At 44.5% G+C, this 19,952-nt stretch overlaps 1 protein-coding gene across 1 annotated transcript in view; it reads left to right on the forward strand.

Moving 5' to 3' along the window:
* CLEC2D (C-type lectin domain family 2 member D) overlaps positions 1-19,952 on the forward strand; it is a 157,633-nt gene that overhangs the window by 8,147 nt on the left and 129,534 nt on the right. The window contains exon 2 of the mRNA XM_003829650.8: positions 5,180-5,290. The gene's annotated coding sequence lies outside the window, so the exon portion shown is untranslated. The remainder of the gene's footprint in view (positions 1-5,179; positions 5,291-19,952) is intronic.

Below are 19,952 nucleotides of genomic sequence, written 5' to 3' on the forward strand. Positions count from 1 at the left end.
CAGGTTCTTGCTCTGTTGTCTAAACTGGTCTTGAACTCCTGGCTATATGTGATCCTTCTACCTTGTCCTCCCAAAGTACGGGGATTACAGGTGTGAGCCACCATGCCCGGCCTCTGCTTTCCAAAAACGAAGCTGACTGAAAAGCAGATTCAGCCAAGAGCCTTCAGGAAATATCCCAGAAGGAAGCATTGTTATCATAAGACGCGGCAGCTTCATACGTGTTACTGCCCCTGAAGACCTTCCCGTGGGACAACACATGGAAGACACTGATATTGATGATCCTGACCCTGTTTAGGCCTGAGCTAATGTGTGTGTTTGTGTCTTAATTTTTAACAGAAAAGTTTAAAAACTAAAAAAAAATTTTTTTAAATAGAAAAAAGCTTATAAAGAAAAGCTGTACAGTTGTGTTTTAAACTAAGCGTTATTACAAGAGTCAAAAAGTTTAAAAAATTAAAAGGTGTATAAAGTGAAAGAGATACAGAAACCTAAGGTTAATTTACTGAAGAAAGAACAATATTTTAACAAATTTAGTGTAGCCTAAGTGTCCACTGTTTATAAAGTCCACAACAGTGTGCAGTAATGTCCTAGGCTTTCACCTGCATGCAACACACACTCCCTGACTCACCCAGAGCAACTTCCAGTCCTGCAAGCTCCATTCATAGTAAGTGCCTGTGTGTGGAAAAACCACCTCCAATGTGTTTTTCTTCTGCTCTCACACCACAGCAACCATCAACATGGAAGACTTCTATGACCACATACAGGGGAATTTCTCCCCACACACCAAGCAAGCAAGCAGTTCTGGAGGGGACACCAGCTAGGTGTCCTCCAGTTCAATTGTGACACCGCCTACCTGGAGATAGCATCAGATCCCACAGGTTGTAGGCTCAGTCTCCCAAGACTGTCCCCTCCTTCCCAAGATAGCAAGTCCAGGTCTCTAGAACATCTGACCCACCAGCTTCAAGTTGGGGTTCCTATGACCTCTTCTTTGTGTTTGATTAATTTGCTAGAGTGCTCACACAACTCAGGGAAACACTTATGTTTACTGGTTTATTACAAAGGGTATTTTACATGATACAAATAAACAGCCAGATGAAGAGATACATAGGGTGAGTCTGGAGGGGTCCCTAACCCAGGAGCTTCTGTGGAGTTGGGGTGTGCCACCCTCCTGGCATAGGGAAGAGTTTTGTCAGCCTCCACGTGTTCAGCTTTCCGGAAGCTCCCTGAGCCCTGTCCTCTTGAGCCTTCAATGGAGACATCATTGGGTAGACATGATTGACAACCATGTACAAATACAACTGGACCAGAAGGGATGATCTAACACTAGTTGTATGAGATGGGATAACCCACCAAGGCTTATCCAGATTCTTCTTGGCCTCTCTGTGCAGCATTCCCACCTCCTAAGGATGGGCAGGACCCTCTCTGGAATGAGGATCTTATGATGTGCAGAGTCCTGCCTTGGGCAGGTGAAAGGAGGGCAGGAGAAAGAGACAGAGAGAGTCCGTTTTCTGAGCCTAAAGTGTCCCAGCACTATAACAAGACTATAATGAGGGCTATAGAAGTTATGAGCCAGGAACCCTGGACAAAGACATGTAAATACTATAATGCTATAGTGCCCTTTAGAGGCATACCACTTTTATCTTTCAAACCATATGTTTACTGTACCTTTTCTTTGTTGAGACATTTGGAGACACAGATACCATCATGTTGAAGTTGCCCACAGTATTCAGTATAGTCATGTGCTGCACAGGTCTGTAGCTTAGGAAATGTAAACTAAAGAAAAATGACCAAGGTGAATCCTGATCATTTTAGGTTTATTTGCTGAGGTTGAGGACATGCCCAGGAAAGAACGTAGATCCACAGGAAACATTGTGTTTCATACTTTTTCCAAAGAGGGTCTTGGGATCCCAATATTTAAAGGGAAAAGGCCAGGTATTGAAAGAAGAAGATACATTTTTAAAAGGGTATGGGTAGATAAGAGGCAAGCAGTTGCATTCTTTTGAGTCTTTAATTAGCCTTCACATGTAAGAGGGTAGGGGAACAGTCACTTAAACATTCATCTAGTTCAATGAATCTGCATTTTTACATAAGATAAACAGGCAGGGGGAGCAATCAGATATGCATTTGTCTCAGGTGAGAAGAGGGATGACTTACGTGTCTTGTTCCATGCCTGTGAAGATAAGCCATCAATTTACATGGTCAGGGTGAAATTCAACGTAACTATCTTAGGGTAAATATCTTGGGGGCCCATAAAGAATTTCCTTAGTTTTCTTTAATGTTATTGAATGACTGTTGGCATTCCACTGTCTAATATAAAGGTTCCGACTCTGACATTTTAAATGCCTCAGATAAGTGCTTTACTAGGAGACCAAAATTAGGGATCAAAGGTGACAAAAGCCAACTATACCTAAGACTCCTTTTAGTTATCTGATTTTTGAGAGCCTTGATAGTGGCTATTGCTTGTTACCTGTCAGGCATCAGACTCTGCCTACCTTATTGCAGGCAAACCCCTGAATAGACTACCTGCTCTTTGCATATTTGCAAAGAGATACTTTATGATCCAATTCCACCAGGTTGTTTAAAACTAGTATTGGCCGGGTGCGGTGGCTCACGCCTGTAATCCAGACACTTTGGGAGGCCACAGTTGAAGGATCGCTTAAGCACAAAAGTTCAAGGCCAGCCTGGACAACACTGTGAGACTCCATCTCTACAACAAATACATTTTAAAAATTAGCCATGTGCAGTGGCACACATATGCAGTCCCAGCTACTTGGGAGGCTAAGGTGGGAAGCTCGCTTGAGCCTAGGAGGGCAAGGCTGCAGTGACCCATGATCACACCACTGCACTCTAGCATGGGTGGCAGAGTGAGACCTTGTTTCAAAACAATCAAACAAAAACTGGTATAAACAGTCTTCATAAGTGGGGCTAGCAATGAGTAAATTACCCATGCATTGTAATAGTATTCCCCTGTTTAATTGCAAGCTTCTCAAATCTTTTAGTAAGTTTTTTTCAAAAATGGTAAAGGAATACTTAAATATTTGGGCAGTACAGTCTAGCAGTTTTGGAAGTTTGCCCTAGTCTCCAGATCTTGCCATTCAAGTGCAAAAACAACTGGGCTTTCTCCTCAATTAGTAGGCACTGAACAAAAGCATCCTTTAATTCCTACGCTGAGAACCAGCCATAATCCCTGGGGTAGCTGTAAGTGGGGTATATGGGTTAGCCATGATTGGGTGGGTATCTTGAACGATGTCATTAATAGCTCTCAAATTTGCACAAATTGATACTAATTGGAGTTTGGTTTCTTCACTGGCAAGATAGTGGTATTGTATTGAGACTGTCATGATTGAATAAGTCTGTGCTTTAGAAACCTGTGTAATCCCCCTGTATGACTTCTAATTCTTTACCTTTTAAGCAGTGTTGTTTTTATGTGGAATTAATGCCTTTTTAAATTCAGCGTGCACAGGCTGAGCTTTGACTGCTAGTTCAGGTTCCCTGTCTTCCCAAACAGTGCTACTCCCTCTGTTGTAGACTTCCAGCAGGAATGGTTCTTGAGTTCTTTTCTCTGGCTGAATCACCAGTGCCTGTAGGCATAGGACATGTTTGGGTGATACCTGGATTCTTAGATGTTGTTTCTCAGGAGCAAAAGTGACTTGGGCATTTAATTTACATAACAAATCTTGGCCCAACAATGGAATAGGGCAATGTGGCATATACAGAAAGCTATACCTCAATCTTATATCCCTCAATTTATATTCTTAGGGCTTAAGAAAGAATCTCTGTTGTAACTTCCCAGTGACTCCAGCCTTGGCTGGAAACATTGCTACAGTATCAACCAATAAGCCAGTCATTTTGTTCCCCACTGTCGCTTGTACCCAGGGCTCCTGTAGGGAAATTATTGTTGCTCTGTTAAATCAGGCGGAGTCCCTGTGCCCCATCAGTCTTCATCAGAGTCACAATCCTGCTCCACCATCTCCTTCTTTGGTGTATATTTCCCTTTTCCTCTCCCTTGTCTTTTTTATTACCATCTTTTCTCTGTAGCATAGGGGGGCATACTTCTCATGTCCAGATTTCCCAACTGTAGGCACACTGGTCCTTGTCTAGGGATTCCTTTCTATTTCACCCCTCATTCTTCCACCTTTTTGAACAGTCTCCACAAAAATGGTTGCCTGTCTAGCTTTTCTTGTTTCTCTAGCATTGAAGTCTTTGTAAGCAATATCTGTAAACTGGGAAGGGTTCATTCCAACAGTCCCTTCCTGCTTTTCTAATTTTCTGTTAATGTCAGAAGCACTTTGGCTGATGAAAGTTATATTTATGACCCAAACATGTTCCAGAGCCTCTGGATCAATATCTGAATATTTTCTGTAAGCCTGATACACTTGTTCCAACCAAGCGGCTGGGTTTTCATTGGCCTCCTACCAGAGGTCATGGATGTTTTTTATTGAGGCTTTGCTGCTTAGGTACTCCCTTTCTTAGGAGTAATCCTACAGTCAAGATATAACCTCATTATTAAGGTTTCATTTGCGTTTCACTAAGGAAATTGCCTCTGGGATGTTGGAGGACCCAGCAGGGTCTTCCTGGTATAGCCTTCTGGCTCCATCATTAGTCTTGTCTAAAAATAACCCCCTTTCATCATAAAATTTAATAATGCTTGTACACCTTCTATTGTGGAATGATGAGTAGAAGAAATACTGGTGAATATTTCAGTCATCTCCTATGGATCATCCCTATAGGATGGACTTGAATATTTTTCAATTTACTTAGTCAAAGATAGAAAATGGTGAATAACCAAAATAGCCCAGGAGTATGGCCCTGTGCATTTAATCCTCCAACGGGCAATTTGCATAACAGAAATTGTTCTGCCACATGAGGGTGTACGCTCTGGTCAAATTTAGTTGCCTTGTCAGGTCTTAAAAGGGGAGCCTATTTCTTGGCTACCTTTAAAATGAGGAGGGGCCACCACACCCTGTAAGTCTGTATTATTTGGATAATCCTCTGGTGGAGGGGGCAGAGATGGGGCAACTCAGGGTACTGTGCTGGTACTGCAGCTGGGGCCTCCATGGGAACCTGCACAGGCACCAGAGCAGGCTGCAATGGGACAGGCACCTGCAAAGCCTCAGCATCATTTGCCTGTGGAGGGTTTATAGTTGATAAGATTATCCTATCTCCTTCTCTTCCTCCTCAGGTAATGGAGAGTGAGGAGATTTTACCTGATATGGTCCTGTTTGCACCATCAGCCAGCAACCTTTCTGGGAAGCATGCTTATTATGTACCAACATAGAAGCTTGAATATAAGGTATGCAGTCCCAATTTCCTGATCTCAGATTGAAATGTTCAAGCTGTAAATTCAAAGAACCATGTAATGGCCACCTATCTTCCTCATGTATCACGTACATTGGCCACACCTTATTGCAGTAGATTATCTTTTTTGTCATAGGGTTATCACTGTAGGCTTACCAGTCAGCCAATATGAACCACAGCAGGCTCTGAGAGGGGATTGATGAAAAAAACTTCCCATGGTGGACACAAACAAAACACAACCAAAACAAATGAAGCACTTTTCCAACCCAGGCTTTCACAAAGGAAGAGACTGGTATGGAGTCACTATGAGTCATTTTTTCTACCAGTGGTACCACAAATGGTCCAAAGGCCCAAATGGTAAAGAAAGTGGACTACTACTTTGCACCCCAGTAGACTTACCTGGTTGTACAGCTCATCAGCTCATCCAAAAAGCTAGTTTCCCGGCACTTTGGGAGGCCAAGGCGGGCGGATCACGAGGTCAGGAGATGGAGACCATCCTGGCTAACAAGGTGAAACCCCATCTCTACTAAAAATACAAAAATTAGCCGGGCATGGTGGCTGGCGCCTGTAGTCCCAGCTACTCCTAGGATGCTGAGGCAGGAGAATGGGATGAACCCAGGAGGCAGAGCTTGCAGTGAGCCGAGATTGCGCCACTGCACACCAGCCTGGGCGACAGAGCGAGACTCCATCTCAAAAAAGATAAAAATAAAAAAAATAAAGCTAGTTTCCTCTCACCAACTAAAAGCAAAAGTAGGCAGTCAGTACTGAATGGGGGAAAGGAGGAAGTTTCCCTGAAGTAGAAAGAGTTTTGGCAGCCTCTCTTTGGCAGACTTTGGGGCTGTCTCTGCAGTTCCCTTCTGCCATGAGTAGCCAGTGCCACGGAGCATTTGCCGCTAACCTCTGGTAATGTGAGTGAGTTAGCCCTGACCTGCTGCCGCCATCAATTGCTCCACCTCTTGGGAACCAAGAAGTCCTCCCAACAATATGGATGAGTTAGTCCTGGTATGAAGCTGTGACCAATTGCTTTGTCTGTTGGGAGCTGACAGGGTGCAAACAGCCCAGAGCACACGGCTTCTGGCTGGGCTTGCCAAAATTTGTAACCAAACCCAGATCTAGGCCACTTGTTGCTTGAAAGCCAAAAGTCTAGAGACGAATGTTGGTGAAAGGGAAAGTTAGCTACATTCAGGAAGCCAAAAACTCGAGGGAGGCTGTGAACTCATCTTCAAAGACCACCTCTCTGATCCGGGAGGTTTTAAGGGAAATTAGGAGCAGGGCAAACAATGATCGAAGCATTTCACAAAAAGTTTTTGTTACTAAGCCTGACCTAACCTGAAAATAGCCTTAGCTTTTTTTCTGTCTCTCTTTTTAGATACAGGGTCTCACTTTGTCACCCAGGCTGGAGTGCAGTGATGTTATCTTGGCTCAGTGCAGCCTTGACCTCCTGGACTCAAGTGATCCTCCTGAGTAGATAAGATGACAGGCATGCACCACCATACCTAGCTAATATTATTATTAATCATTATTATTATTTTTGTTTGTGTATAGGCAGGGTCTCGCTTTTTTGCACAGGCTGGTTTCATCCTCCTGGCCTCAAGCAATCCTCCTACCTCAGCTTCCTGAAGTGCTAGGAACACCAGTCTGAACCACTGTACCTGGCTGATCAGAGCATTCTTATGAAACATGTGAAGTCTCAGGCAGGCAGGCAGGCAATCACTGTTTTCTTGGTCAATGTTGTATGACCTTCTGCAGGTACCATCAGGCTATTCTTATCAAGCCACTCAGCCCATTCCCAGAGTTTTTTGTCAGTGTTTTTTCTTTTATGTCTGCTGAAGGTCCTGTATTTCTGAGGCTGTTTTTAATGAATAATCTACAGTCTCAGGAAAAGCAATAACTGTATTCAAGCAAACAAGCTCTTCTCTAACATGGAGTCAGTACTGTTACAGTTTTTTTTTTTTTTTTTTTTTTTTTGAGACAGAGTCTCTCTCTGTCACCCAGGCTGGAGTGCAGTGGTGTGATTTCTGCTCACTGCAAGCTCTGCCTCCTGGGTTCACGCCATTCTTTTGCCTCAGCCTCCCGAGTAGCTGGGACTACAGGCACCCGCCACCACGCCCGGCTCATTTTTTTTTGTATTTTTAGTAGAAACGGGGTTTCACCGTGTTAGCCAGGATGGTCTCGATCTCCTGACCTCATGATCCGCTCGCCTCGGCCTCCCAGAGTGCTGGGATTACAGGCATGAGCCACCGCACCCGGCCATGTACTGTTCCAGTTTTATCCAATAGTGCATACAATTTAGAAGCAGTGAAAAACATTCTGATTATGACCAACTTTAAAGATGTAATGTCAGTCCATTCTGGCCAATGTGGAAACAGGTTCTATGGTCTTTCCATATCTTTCAGTGTTCTCAGAACCAAGTTTCAATAGCCTTAATATTTCATTACTTTTGAGAAAAAAAAAAAGTTGCCCTCTGACTTCATGCCAGAAAAACTGCTAAGGATTTTATATTATCTCCTTAAATCCTCACAGCAATGTTGATAGATTAAGTCAATCCCTCAGGATTGGGTTTGCCTGTGATAGAAAACTCACACTCCCTTGCCCCCTTATGAACAAAGTCTGAAGGTAAACTGTGCAAAATGATGAATACCTCTGCTAGCATAAGTGATCTAGGTTCTTTCTATCTTTTGGCTCTTCTGCCTTTTAATATATCACTTCCTGCTGATGGTTTAAGATCACTCTTTAGCCCCAGGCATCGTGTTTCATTTTAGTCACAAAGAAGACAGGCAGGATAGAAATGCATGTGCCCTTGCTCTTTAAGAATACTTCTTGAAAGTGCCATATGGGACTCTGCCTTCCACTGCTTGGTCAGAACTTAGCTACGTGGCCACACCTAGCTGCAAGGGAGGGTGGAAAACATATTCTCCATTCCAGGCAGCCAAATGCATGGTTTTTTAAAAAGGAAGAAGAGTATTGGAGGACAGTTCCACAGAGGTGTTATAAATACCATTTTGTGGATGAGAAATCAGGTGCAACGATATTGAGCTCTGACCTTTGAAGGAGCATAAAGAACTAGTCAGGAATACCTGTGTTCTTTTCCAGTAAATTCACAGCTGGAGTCACCCCAGCAGTGGCATCTGGGGAGTTCCCACAAGGGAGTACCCCAAGCCATCCCAAGATGGGACCAGTTGGAATCCCAAAGAAAGAAGCACTAGATGCCAGGGTGATCAGTTCAAATTTATTACGAGAACTTAGGTAGAAACTGGGTTTCACCATTTCCTCCAGATAGGCAGTTAGGGAAAGAGGTGCTCTACCTAGCGAGGTCTGCAGCACGAGGATCAGGGAATGGAGTTGATGAGAGATTAAGGCATTTGGCTCAGGGCCTGGCCAGTTCCTCTCAGTGTTTGGGGCAACAACCTAAACACCTTTGTAGGTGTCTGGGAATGTTCAAAGCGTAACCTTGGGTTCCAGCCTGCAGGGCAAATTGTGCAGCTGATGGGGTCACAGAACAGTTGAGGCACGCTCTGTTTCTTGGTTAGGACAGAAAAAGGGAAAACGGAGTACCCTTCAACTACTATGCGGTAGGGGGGACAAAGTTTCAGAATGATTTTAAAAACTAAATAAGAATGAACTTCAGTTATTCCAACAATAGCATAACTTGTTCTATGGCAATCTGACGTGCTTTCTTACATGACGGGGGCTGTAGTCAGCAGCACTCCACTGTATGTATCCCACAGCCCACCTTCTTATGCTCTCATCCGTAATCCAAATATACCCACGGGAGTGTGGCAACCCTGTGAATTTCACCCAACACGTATGGAGATAGAAAAGGGAATTGAAAACCAAACCCGATGCTGCTCTGCCACCCTACTCTCTTCTTGTGTCAGTGAAACCTTTCCTGAAAACTCAAGGAGATGCTTCCAGAACTATTCTGTCACTTGGGCTTACCCCTAGTATAGATACTGACAGCCAACAGTTTCCTAGGGAGATAAGAGACAAGAAGCCTAAGGTATCTTCCAAGATCAAATCTACCTCCTTAGTCCTAATCCAAAGTTGTCCATCCCATTAAACCAAAGGTGGGAGAATCTACTATGGAGTGGCCTCACTGACATCCAGACAGACAACTGGAATAAGCTTTAGCCCCCAGTTCTGAATATTCACAGTGACTCACAAGTGGTTCGTAGATAGACCCAACTTCTTCAGGTGCACTTTGGTGCTTGTGCCTCTGTTGACCTTGTTAACCAAAAAGTGCCTGCGACATGTTTCAGTCGATTACAGGTTTATTTAGCCAAAGTTGAGGACACGCTGGGTCCCTGCACTGCCTTCTTCTCTGTTGGTCTCCTGAAAGCCTCTGCTTAAGGAGGTCTCCGTGGCCATCTTTAGCATCTCAGAGTGAATTAAATCCCCCTTTCTAAGGGCATTTTCCTGTGAAGCTTTATTCTCTGTGACATAAGGGGAGAGGGATTTTTAGAGAACCTGGGGTGGCGGGGGCTTTAGAGGAGAGGGGGGATTCTCAGGGGATTTCCCTCTCCCCAGAGATACATCTCTCCATGAAGCAAACAAACAGAAAGCACGCAGTACAGTGCACAGCACACAGTCAGTGCTCATGAAGCGTTGGTTCCCTGTCTGCCTACTGCAGTTGGTACAAACAACACTCAGGGTGCCAAGCTTCAGTTTGGTGAAGAAAAGCATAGCCCACATTCCAGTTCCCGGGCCTCGTCCTGAAGGGTAAGGGCAGCTCAGGCCCTGGCATTGCTTGTCCTGAGGACAGGCCAGCACGTCCTGTGCCTGGTGGTCTCCAGAAATGCTGTTGCCTGCCTGCTGCCACTCTGCATCTCAAGCTTATCCCCCTATGCCTTGCCAAAGCCCACTCCATCTCCCTCCCCTCCCAATCCACCTGGAGCTCCCACCTGTCATCTTTCCTTCCCACCGTGGGGCAGGTGGCGATCTGCAGGCCTCCCTGAGAGAGAACTGCCCCTACCCTGCCTCAAAGCCAGGGGCACTGATCCAGCTCTCAGCTCCAAGAAGATGGACTGGGATCTTCCCTTAATGCCTTCTGGGGTCTGAGGATAAAGATGGAGAGAGGCACTGAGCTGAGCACAAACAGGAAAAGGAAGAGCTCATGGCTCAGAGCTGAAGAAGACAGGACCCAGTGAGCAGAGGACTGTGTCCCCATAGGGAAAGACATGTTCTGGTACAGGCAGGTCTGGAGTTCGGGAAGGATTCAGGCTCAGTAGGGACTCCGGCTCACTGCCCTCTGCTTGGGAGAGCAAACCCTCCTAGGTGAGGTTTCCTTTCTGTGCCTTTACTGCAGGGAGCTGGTGTCAGAATCAAGGGCACCATCAAAATAGGATACCACAGACATCTCAGCTGTGCCAAACTAATGCCCAAAGGCTCAGCTGTTGCAGGTAGGGGTGGGAGGGCAGGCCCTCACAGGTGGGCCTCCTCACAGGCCCACCCTGCCCTTTATGGCACAGCCCAGGACCCTTAGGTCAAAGCTGACTTTTCCCAGTCTCAAAGCGCCGTCTTATCTGTTGCTTTATTTGTAACTCACAACAGGCCTCTGAGTCAGGCAGGGCATATGTCACTCCTATTTCATAGAAAGAGAAACTGAGGCATGGGGTGGGCTAAGTGACTTGGGCCAGAGGGTAAGTGAATTGGAGTCAGGACTCAGATCTCCTTGGATCCACACCAGACATCCTCCCACATGGAACCCTCTCCCTAATCTTAACACTTCCATGGCGTCATGGCTTCATCAACCATCACAAGAAAATGAGGCCACAGAAATTGCATGCATGTTCGTGTGTGTGTGCCTGTGTGTGTGTATACAGAAGTTCATGTGTTTGTGCATGTGTGCATATGTGCATGCATGATGCCTTACTTGCTGAGGGAAGGGGAGGAGGGTTGGCAGCTGCTGATGATTTTCTCTATCTTGAATGTTGTAAGTGCTTTTCCCAGGAGAGCCAGATAGCCATGGTGTGTCAGGAGAGGTCTCAGAATGAGACTTATGAAGTGAAGATGAACAATGACACAGAGGCCTGCAGTGAGCCCAGTCTGCTCTCCACAGAGATGTGAGCTCTGCTGTCCTCTGCCCAGGATGGCCTTGTGGAGATGGGTCTGGGGAGGCAGGGGCAGGTCCTCAAGATCCCTCCTCTGGGCATGATTTGTAGGAGGAGGGGAGATCACAGAGAAAAAACCTGCACGGCCTCTGTCATCTTCTTAGTGGAATGGGGGCCCCCATCTCTCTTTTTCACACACACACACACACACACACACACAGCCCTTTTTAGTTTGGCCTTTCCTGACTGGGAAAACATCTAAACATGGTTTCTTAAACTTTTTAGGCTGTAACCAACAGACATAAATATATTTTCTGGTGACACTTAGTGCACAAATACATATATTGACAAACAAGTGTTTCGTGACACTACTATAAAATAAAGCTGCCCAGAAGAGGGCACTGGTGGCAAATCTAGGCCTGAGATTATTTTGACCTTGCTGGAATTTTTTGAATATTTTAGCTGCATATCTAGATGCGTTAGAAGGTTGTGGCATCCCTTTGGCTTTTAAATGCCAGCTATGAGAGAGGAGGTGGCTGCAGCACTGGCTAAAGGGCAGAAGGAAAAAGGGAAAATTCTCCTCCAAGGGAGTAGACCAATGTTGCTTAGACCCTAGCTCTGATCACTTCTCTCAAAACTCTGCATCCAAACCTCATCCTCAGGTTGATCTCTTCTACCCTTGACTGCTCTGTTCCCAGATGTACTGGGTTGAAAAAGTTCATGTCCACTCAGAACCCGGAATGTGACCTTGTTTGAAAATAGGGTCTTTGCAGATGTTACCAAGGTAAGGGGAGCTCAGTGGATTAGAGTGGGCCCTATCTAGTCCAGTGATTGCTGGTTTTATTAAGAAGAGAACACACACACAGACACACATGCACCAAACACACACACACAAATATACACAAGAATGTGCCCTGTGAAAATGCAGGCAGAGCTTAGAGTGGCCTGGATCTGTATGTTGCTTCAGTTCTGGGAGCTCCCATGAGCCTGCAGAGAGACTGCAGGATCTTCCTGAACAGTTCCTGAGGAGGAAAGAGAGACTCAGAGGATTGCCCTGATGTCGCCCTTCCCTCCTCCTAAACTCTGCTGGGCTCTCCCACTCCCCCAGGAAGACTTCCCTGCTAACTTCTGCCCTGCAAGTTGACCCTGACATTTTCAAGTGCCACCTGCCCCTGTGAACTTGAATGGATTGCGCTGTTCTTTGCACAAGAACCGAAACGTCTGCCTGGAGTGCAGCTTGTCCTAGTGGCTGGGACTTTCCTGAAACACAGCTCCGCCTGTCTGCCATGGAGTGGTCTCACTGACATCTGGGCAAACTGGAAGAAGCTACAGCCCCAATTCTAAAGGTTCACAGTGACTGGCAGCTGGTGTTGAGACAGACCCACCTTCTGCAGGTGAACTTTGGTGCTGGCCTCGGTTGTCCTTTTATAGACATTACCTATTCTGAGGGGCACGACTTTCACCCTCCTGCCCCACCAGTGTGGCAGTGCATTTTTTATTCTTTACATTTTTTATTCATATTATTTCTTGTTCAATTGAAGATGTACTTCTTCCTGAGTGTGCCTGTGGCACAAGAGGCTTTCTGAAAGAAGCTGCTTAGGTGACTCAGCCTGGAAGCTGAGGCAGGTTGCAAGGGGGCATCTTCCTGAGCCCTCAGTATGTCATCCATGAGGGACTGGATGGGCTCCGGGGACTCATTCTTCACTCCTTCCAGAGCTGAAACCAGAATGAGGCCAACTCAGACTCTGGACCCTAAGCACCGCCTCCCTAACCCCCTTCTTCCCACCCCATGCCAGGTCAGCATTGCACAGCTCTGCTTAGAATCATGTTTGCACTATAAAAGTAATACTTGTTTCACTGTAGGAAATACTTAATACACAATTTTTTTTAAGGAAAAGAAGAAAAGTCACTCATCCCAGAGATAACACTGCTAATATTTGGTAGCTGTCCTTGCAGTCTTTTTTTAAAACAGCAACCAAAAAAACAAACAAACAAACAAAAACAAAAAACAACCGAATGTTGACAGATTTTTTTTTCACAAAATAGGACTAGTAATTTTTTTCATTCCATAATATATTCCTCTATACAGCATAACAGGCAATCACATGATTCTACCATAACTTTTTTTTTAAAAAAAACAGGGCCTCAACCAGTCACCCAGCTAAAGTATAATGGCGTGATCATATCTCACTGCAGCCTCGACCTTCTGGGCTCAGGTGATCCTCCTACCTCAGCCTCCTGAGTCATTGGGACTATAGGTGTGAGCCACCACATCTGACTAATTCTATCATAATTGTTTTGGTGAATACCCTATTTCTGAATAATTAGATTCTTTGCAATCTTTCACTGTTATAAAAAGTAATCATAAATTCATTCAGCAACTATATATTGAGGACTTACTATTACCAGGCACTGCTAGGGGCTGGGGATCCAGGGGAGGACAAGAAAAACAGATTCCCACCCTTGAGAAGTTAGCATTCTGGTGGGGGAAAGACAAATCAGCAGTTAAATGCAAATTAAGTAAAAGGGAGGAAGTTGAGGGGAGTTCTGAGACCAGATGACTGGGGAGGAGCCCTTAGGCCCATCAGGGGATGCTTCTCTGAGAAGGTGATGCTCCAGCTCAGACCCGAAGTTGAGAGCCAGCCTACAAACACACAGGGCAAGGGCAGAAGACTTCCACATGGTGTGTGTGGGGGGTCTCTTTGTGTCATAGAAAGTACCAGTGTGACTGCAGTTCCCAGAGGGGCAGGAAGTGGTGTAGGCTAAGGGTGAGAGGCCTCAGAGGTCAGGACATTCTGAGTTGGGTGAGTGAGAATATGGGAGCAGACTGAGACCCTAAGAGCAGTAGGGAGCTACTGAGGGGTTTAAAGCAAGGAGTGGCATGTTCCAGCATGCGTGTTCTAAAGAGAATCTGGCTGCTAAGAGCAGAATCGTATAGAGAAGAGGAAGAGGGTGTTGGGAGGCTGTTAAAGTGGTCCCGTTAGGGAATCAGGAGGGTGCAGACTAGGGTGGGAACAGAAGAAATGGAGACAGGAAATTCCTTAGCATGAAAAGGATAAAGACGAGAAAGAATCTTGGTTCAACAAAACTTGTTCGTTATAGGCCTTCAAACCCATCAGTGTCTACAGCATCATGTTCGTTTCATTCACTTAGAACAGAACACAAGAACGGGGCTGAAGCTCTAACAGAAAAGACATAAGACCCTTGAGAAAGCATTACTTGAACACAAGGTTTCTGGGACATTAAACATGGGTATAAGTGCTGCTATAGTACCTTTCTGGGGAAGACTTCCTCCTGTCTCGGGGACTTAGGCATCATTATCAAAGGCAGGGTGGGATGAAGAAAGTAAGGTGAATGCTCTGGTAGACTGAGAAGTCTAGGATATACAGGGGGACTTCAGGTGTCAAAACAAGAGGAGAAGGCTTCAGAAGCACACAATGTCAGGGTCGGAATTGAAGCCAGGTTGTAGCCCAAAGGGGACAGACAGCCCTGCCAGTTACTGGTGCTTCAGAGGTGGCACGGCTGCTCTCGGAGAAGCAACTGACTATTTCAGTTTTCCCTGACTATAGCTATAAGGACGCTCCCTACCTGCCACCCTCCATATCAATCCTCGCCCGCACCTAGACACCCGAATCAAGGCAATGAAATTGTCTTGTGGGATATCTATGTGCCCAGCAAAGCTCAGCACATTATGTGCATTTTTATTCAATAATGACAATGGTGTTCAAGATCAGCGCTGTTACCCTCATGACACAGATGAAGAAAGGCCTAGAGATGAAGTCACCTGCCCAAGTCTGCAGGGTCCTGACTCATAGAGCTGGTATGGAAACTGATCAGGCTGGTTCTGGAGCCCCTGCTTTTCCATTTCACCACTGACTTGGAGGAGAGAGAAGACCCTGAAATATCGTTTAGTTCAATACTTGACTCTCTAGACAAAGAACTGGGAATGACACATACGGGAAATAAGGAATTCTCCATCTGCAGAGGTCTGCTAGGCATTTTCTCTGAGGAATCAATCATTCACCATTCTCTCAAAAGCAGCTTATGCAAAATATGATCTCTTAGCAGTCACAGTATTCAATACCCTGATTAGGTTCAAATCAGAAGGCAAACACCTCAAGGACAAGAGTTTGCAACAAAAAAGGCAAGAACAGCACCCTGGACACGCATGTCAGGACATTCCAATGTGCATACGCCTCCTTAAGCACAGAGGGACTCTGAAGATGATCTACCAAAGCAAACATTCTTTCTGTTTTGTCTCCACATCAAAGGAAGGAAATTGTTACATGGAAAACAGGAACAAATAATTTATAACCCATTTTTGCTTGGTCCTAGAATGGACTGACTATCCTCACACCCTATCACAAGCACTGTTCACCCCTCTCCCTGCTTAGAGAAGTTAAAAACTGTGCTTCAGTGAGCTCCCATCCCACTCAAAGTAAAACCCTCAATCTTGACTGTGCATAGAAGACCCAAGAGGATTCTGGCCCCACTACTCTTCTCTCATCTCATCTTCTGCTCTTCCTTCTGCTCCCTCCATGATCATCATACTGGCTTCTTGATCCTTGAACATGCCAAGGACTCTTCCCTTAGAGAGCCATAGAGCTCCCTTTCTCCCTTCCTTCAAGGTGTCAAAGAAAATACTGTTTCAGCACCCTCCAAGTTTATTACACCCAGAAGGATATGAAGACCCAAGACTGAGTCGCACCACCGGTTTCCAATTCTGCTTCTCAGATTAAAGGAGAACTCTCTTTCCCATTGTTCTTCTTCTGTGAATGAGTAGGAGAGACCAGAAACCAGGCCTTGCCCACTACCGAACCCAGATCTTTGTTATAGTTTAACTGACTCCTTTATTGTCGTGTACCTTGCTAAGACCAGATGACACCCGAGATGCCTAGACTGTTAAATCTTCACTGAGGAATGTTTAATCTACCTTTCCACAAAGAAAAAGACCACCTGGACTAATTAGATCATTTAAATGATGCATTAAACCTTACATAGAAAGATGTTGAAATTCTGCTAGGCTTTCCCAAGCTTCCTCTGTATAAAGGATCCCAAACTTCACTTTGGAATACAGACTTCCATTCTGTGGAATCTGGGCTTCCCACACAGGCCTGTCCTCAACGTTTGTGGTTAAATCAACTCTGTTTAAGGTAAATTCTGACCTTCTTGCGTCCTTTAGTTTAACACGGGTCTCTGGTGAAATGCCTCCTTATTGGAGAGGACATCTCTGTCACCTCACCCTCATACACTGCTCAGCCCCTCCCCTTGCTTTATTTTCTCCATGGTGCTTCCCTGACATGTATGCCCTTGTTGAGGGCTTGCTTCCTCTCCTTGGCTAGAATGTAAGTTGCATGAAGCCAGGGACATCAGCTTAATTCAGTGCAGCATCCCCAGGGCTTAGAGAATCACCTGGCGCACAGGAGGTTTTCAATAATTAAGAAACAAATTTGTGTAAACAGCAAGAGTGGGAGTTGGCAGAAGTGCATTCTATATAAAACACAGGTATTTGTGTTTGGCTGTTGATGCTAAGGAAGGCTGTGACAGGTGAGTTCAAGTTTGCTTCTGATATACATTGGAAATATCAACTCCTCTTTCTCCATAGCCACAACTCCCACTCCCTACCTCTTTTCTTTCTCAGGACTTTGGGAAGATTCAAGAACAATGTAGGGAACACGGTCTGTAGGAAGAGCCCTGAATTGGAATTCTACTGATTCTCCCAGTCATTCTCTATGTGACCTCGGACAAATGGCTTAGCCTCTGAAATGGGTAGGGTTGGATGTCAGGATGGGTAAATGAGAGTGAGCTGGCAATCTCTGGTGTCTGGATGAATTGCTCAGGGCCTCTCTATTCTACACAATCTTGGGATCTCTTTTATCTTAGAAATTTATGCCTAGCTTGCACTTTACTCAATAATTTGTCCACTACAATTTTTAAAAATGTTTCAATTTTAAAAGAATATGATTTTAGAAATATGCACCAAAATAGTTATAGATGAAACAACAGGAAGTCTGGGATCTGATTCACAATAATCCTGGCAGGGAGACAGTGTAAGTAAGGAGACAGAAAAACACGGGTGGCATGAGTTGCTGTGGCTGGGGAATGAGCACATGGGAGTTTGTGATACCATTCTCTATACTTCTGTAGAGCACTGAAAACACAACTGAAAATCTTTGCAGTCATAAAAAAAAAAACAAGATCATGTATTTTTCAGGGACATGGATGGAGCTAGTGTCGATTATATTTAGCAAACTAACACAGGAACAGAAAACCAAATACTGCTTGATCTCACTTATAAGTGGGAGCTAAATGATGAGAACACATGGACGCATAGAGGGGAACAACACACACTGGGGCCTATCAAGTGGTGGAGGGTGGAAGGAGAAAGAGGACCAGGAAGAATAACTATTGAGTAATAGACTTAGAACCTGGGTGATGAAATAATCTGTACAACCAACCCCCATGACACATGTTTACCTAGATAACAAGCTTGCACATGTACCAATGAACTTAAAATAAAAGGGTATAAATAAATGAAAAAAAAGGAAAATCTTAAACCACCTAGAGAAAAAAGATCACCTACAAAGGAACAAAAATTAGAATGACCCCAGGCCTCTTCACACCGACAAAGAAAGCCAGAAAACTATGCTATATAATATCTTCAAAGTGCCAAGGGAAAACAATTGTCACTCTAGAATTGAGTCACCAGTACAGTGGTCTTTCAAGAATGACAGTAAATAACATTTCAAACAAAAACTAAGGGAGCTCACTTAAGAGCACTAAAGAAACTTTTAAAAGCTGACTCTGCAATGAAGAGAAGTGGATGGGCCCCAAAGGAAGGTCAGACATGCAAAAAGAAATGTAAGAATGTATGTAAGTCTAAACAGTTTGTATAAAATGATAGCAGTCATAGCCTCTGATAATGGTTTGGCTGTGTCCCCACCCAAAATCTCATCTTGAATTGTAATCCCCCTAATGCCAGGTGTCAAGGGAGAGATCAGGTGGAGGTAATTGGATCATGGGGGCGGTTTCCTCCATGCCGTCCTCATGATAGTGAGTTCTCACGAGGTCTCATGGTTTTATAAGGGAGATTTCCCTGCTCTTGCTAGCAATTCTTCCACCTGCTGCCTTGCGAAGAAGGCGCCTTGCTTCCTCTTCACCTTCCATCATGATTGTAAGTTTCCTGCCTCCCCAGCCATGCAGAACTGTGAGTCAATTAAACCTCTTTCCTGAATAAATTACCCAGTCTCTTCATAGCCGTGTGAGAATGAACTAATACAGCCTCTAATTTCTGGGCTAGATAGAACTAAAATAATGGCCATCAAAAGCCTGTAATTGGGAAGGATGGTGATTGGAATGAATGTCAAGACAGGACAGAAGGTTATAATGTAGTTTTACTTCACACTGTTAAGTTTAGAATGCATGATAAAAGTCTACTTTTTGGTACCTAGCCCGGAGAACCCTTCACAATTGTGTATAAGGAGGCATATTTAAAAACGTTCTGGGGACAGTGGGAGGAACAGCATCAGGAAAAATAACTAATGCATGCTGGGCTTAATACCTAGATGATGGGTTGATAGGTGCAGCAAACCACCATGGCACACATTTACCTATTTAACAAACCTACACATCCTGCACATGTACCCCGGAATTTAATATAACAATAAAAAAAAGTTCATGCTAGTATTGCTTGAATAGTAACATCCTGGGAACAACTTCAATATTCATCTACATGGGAAATGATTTATAAACTTTAGAATATCAATACCACGGAACACTACTGGGAATGCAGTAGATCTGTTGGAACCAACATTTCAGTGGGAAACAAACAAGTGTCTGAAACTTTTCATACACATATTTATAAATATCTCTTATGAACATCAATGCAAAAATCCTCAACAAAATACTAGCTAACCAAATTCAACAGCGTATCAAAAAGATAATACACCATGATCAAGTGGGCTCCATACCAGGGATTCAGGGTTGGTTTAACATACACAAGTCAGGCCAGGCACAGTGGCTCACACCTGTAATCTAGCACATTGGGAAGCCATGGCGGTTGGATCACTTAAGGCCAGGAGTTTGAGACCAGCCTGGCCAACATGGCAAAACCCTGACTCTACTAAAAAATACAAATAAATTAGTTGGGCATGGTGACACACACCTGCAATCCCTGCTACTTGTGAGGCTGAGGTATGAATATCCTTTGAACCCGGGAGGTGGAGGTTGCAATGAGCCAAGATCATGCCATTATACTCCAGACTGGGTGACAGAGCAAGACTCTGTCCCCCACCCCCAAAAAATATATGAGTTAATAAATGTGATACACCACATAAACAGAAGTAAAAGCAAAAATCATGTGATCATCTCAATAGACACAGGAAAAGCATTTGGTAAAAATCCAGCATTTCTTTATTATTAAGACCCTCAGCAAAATTAGCATGGAAGGGACAAATCTTAAGGTAATAGAAGCCATCTATGACAGACCCATAGCCAACATTATACTGAACAGGGAAAAGTCAAAAGCATTTCCTTTGAGAACTGGAGCAACATAAGGATGCCCACTTTTACCACTTCTATTCAGCATAGTACTGGAAGTCCTAGCCA

This window comes from Pan paniscus, chromosome 10 (genome assembly GCF_029289425.2).
Source record: "Pan paniscus chromosome 10, NHGRI_mPanPan1-v2.0_pri, whole genome shotgun sequence".
In the NCBI taxonomy this organism is placed as follows: Eukaryota; Metazoa; Chordata; class Mammalia; order Primates; family Hominidae; genus Pan; species Pan paniscus.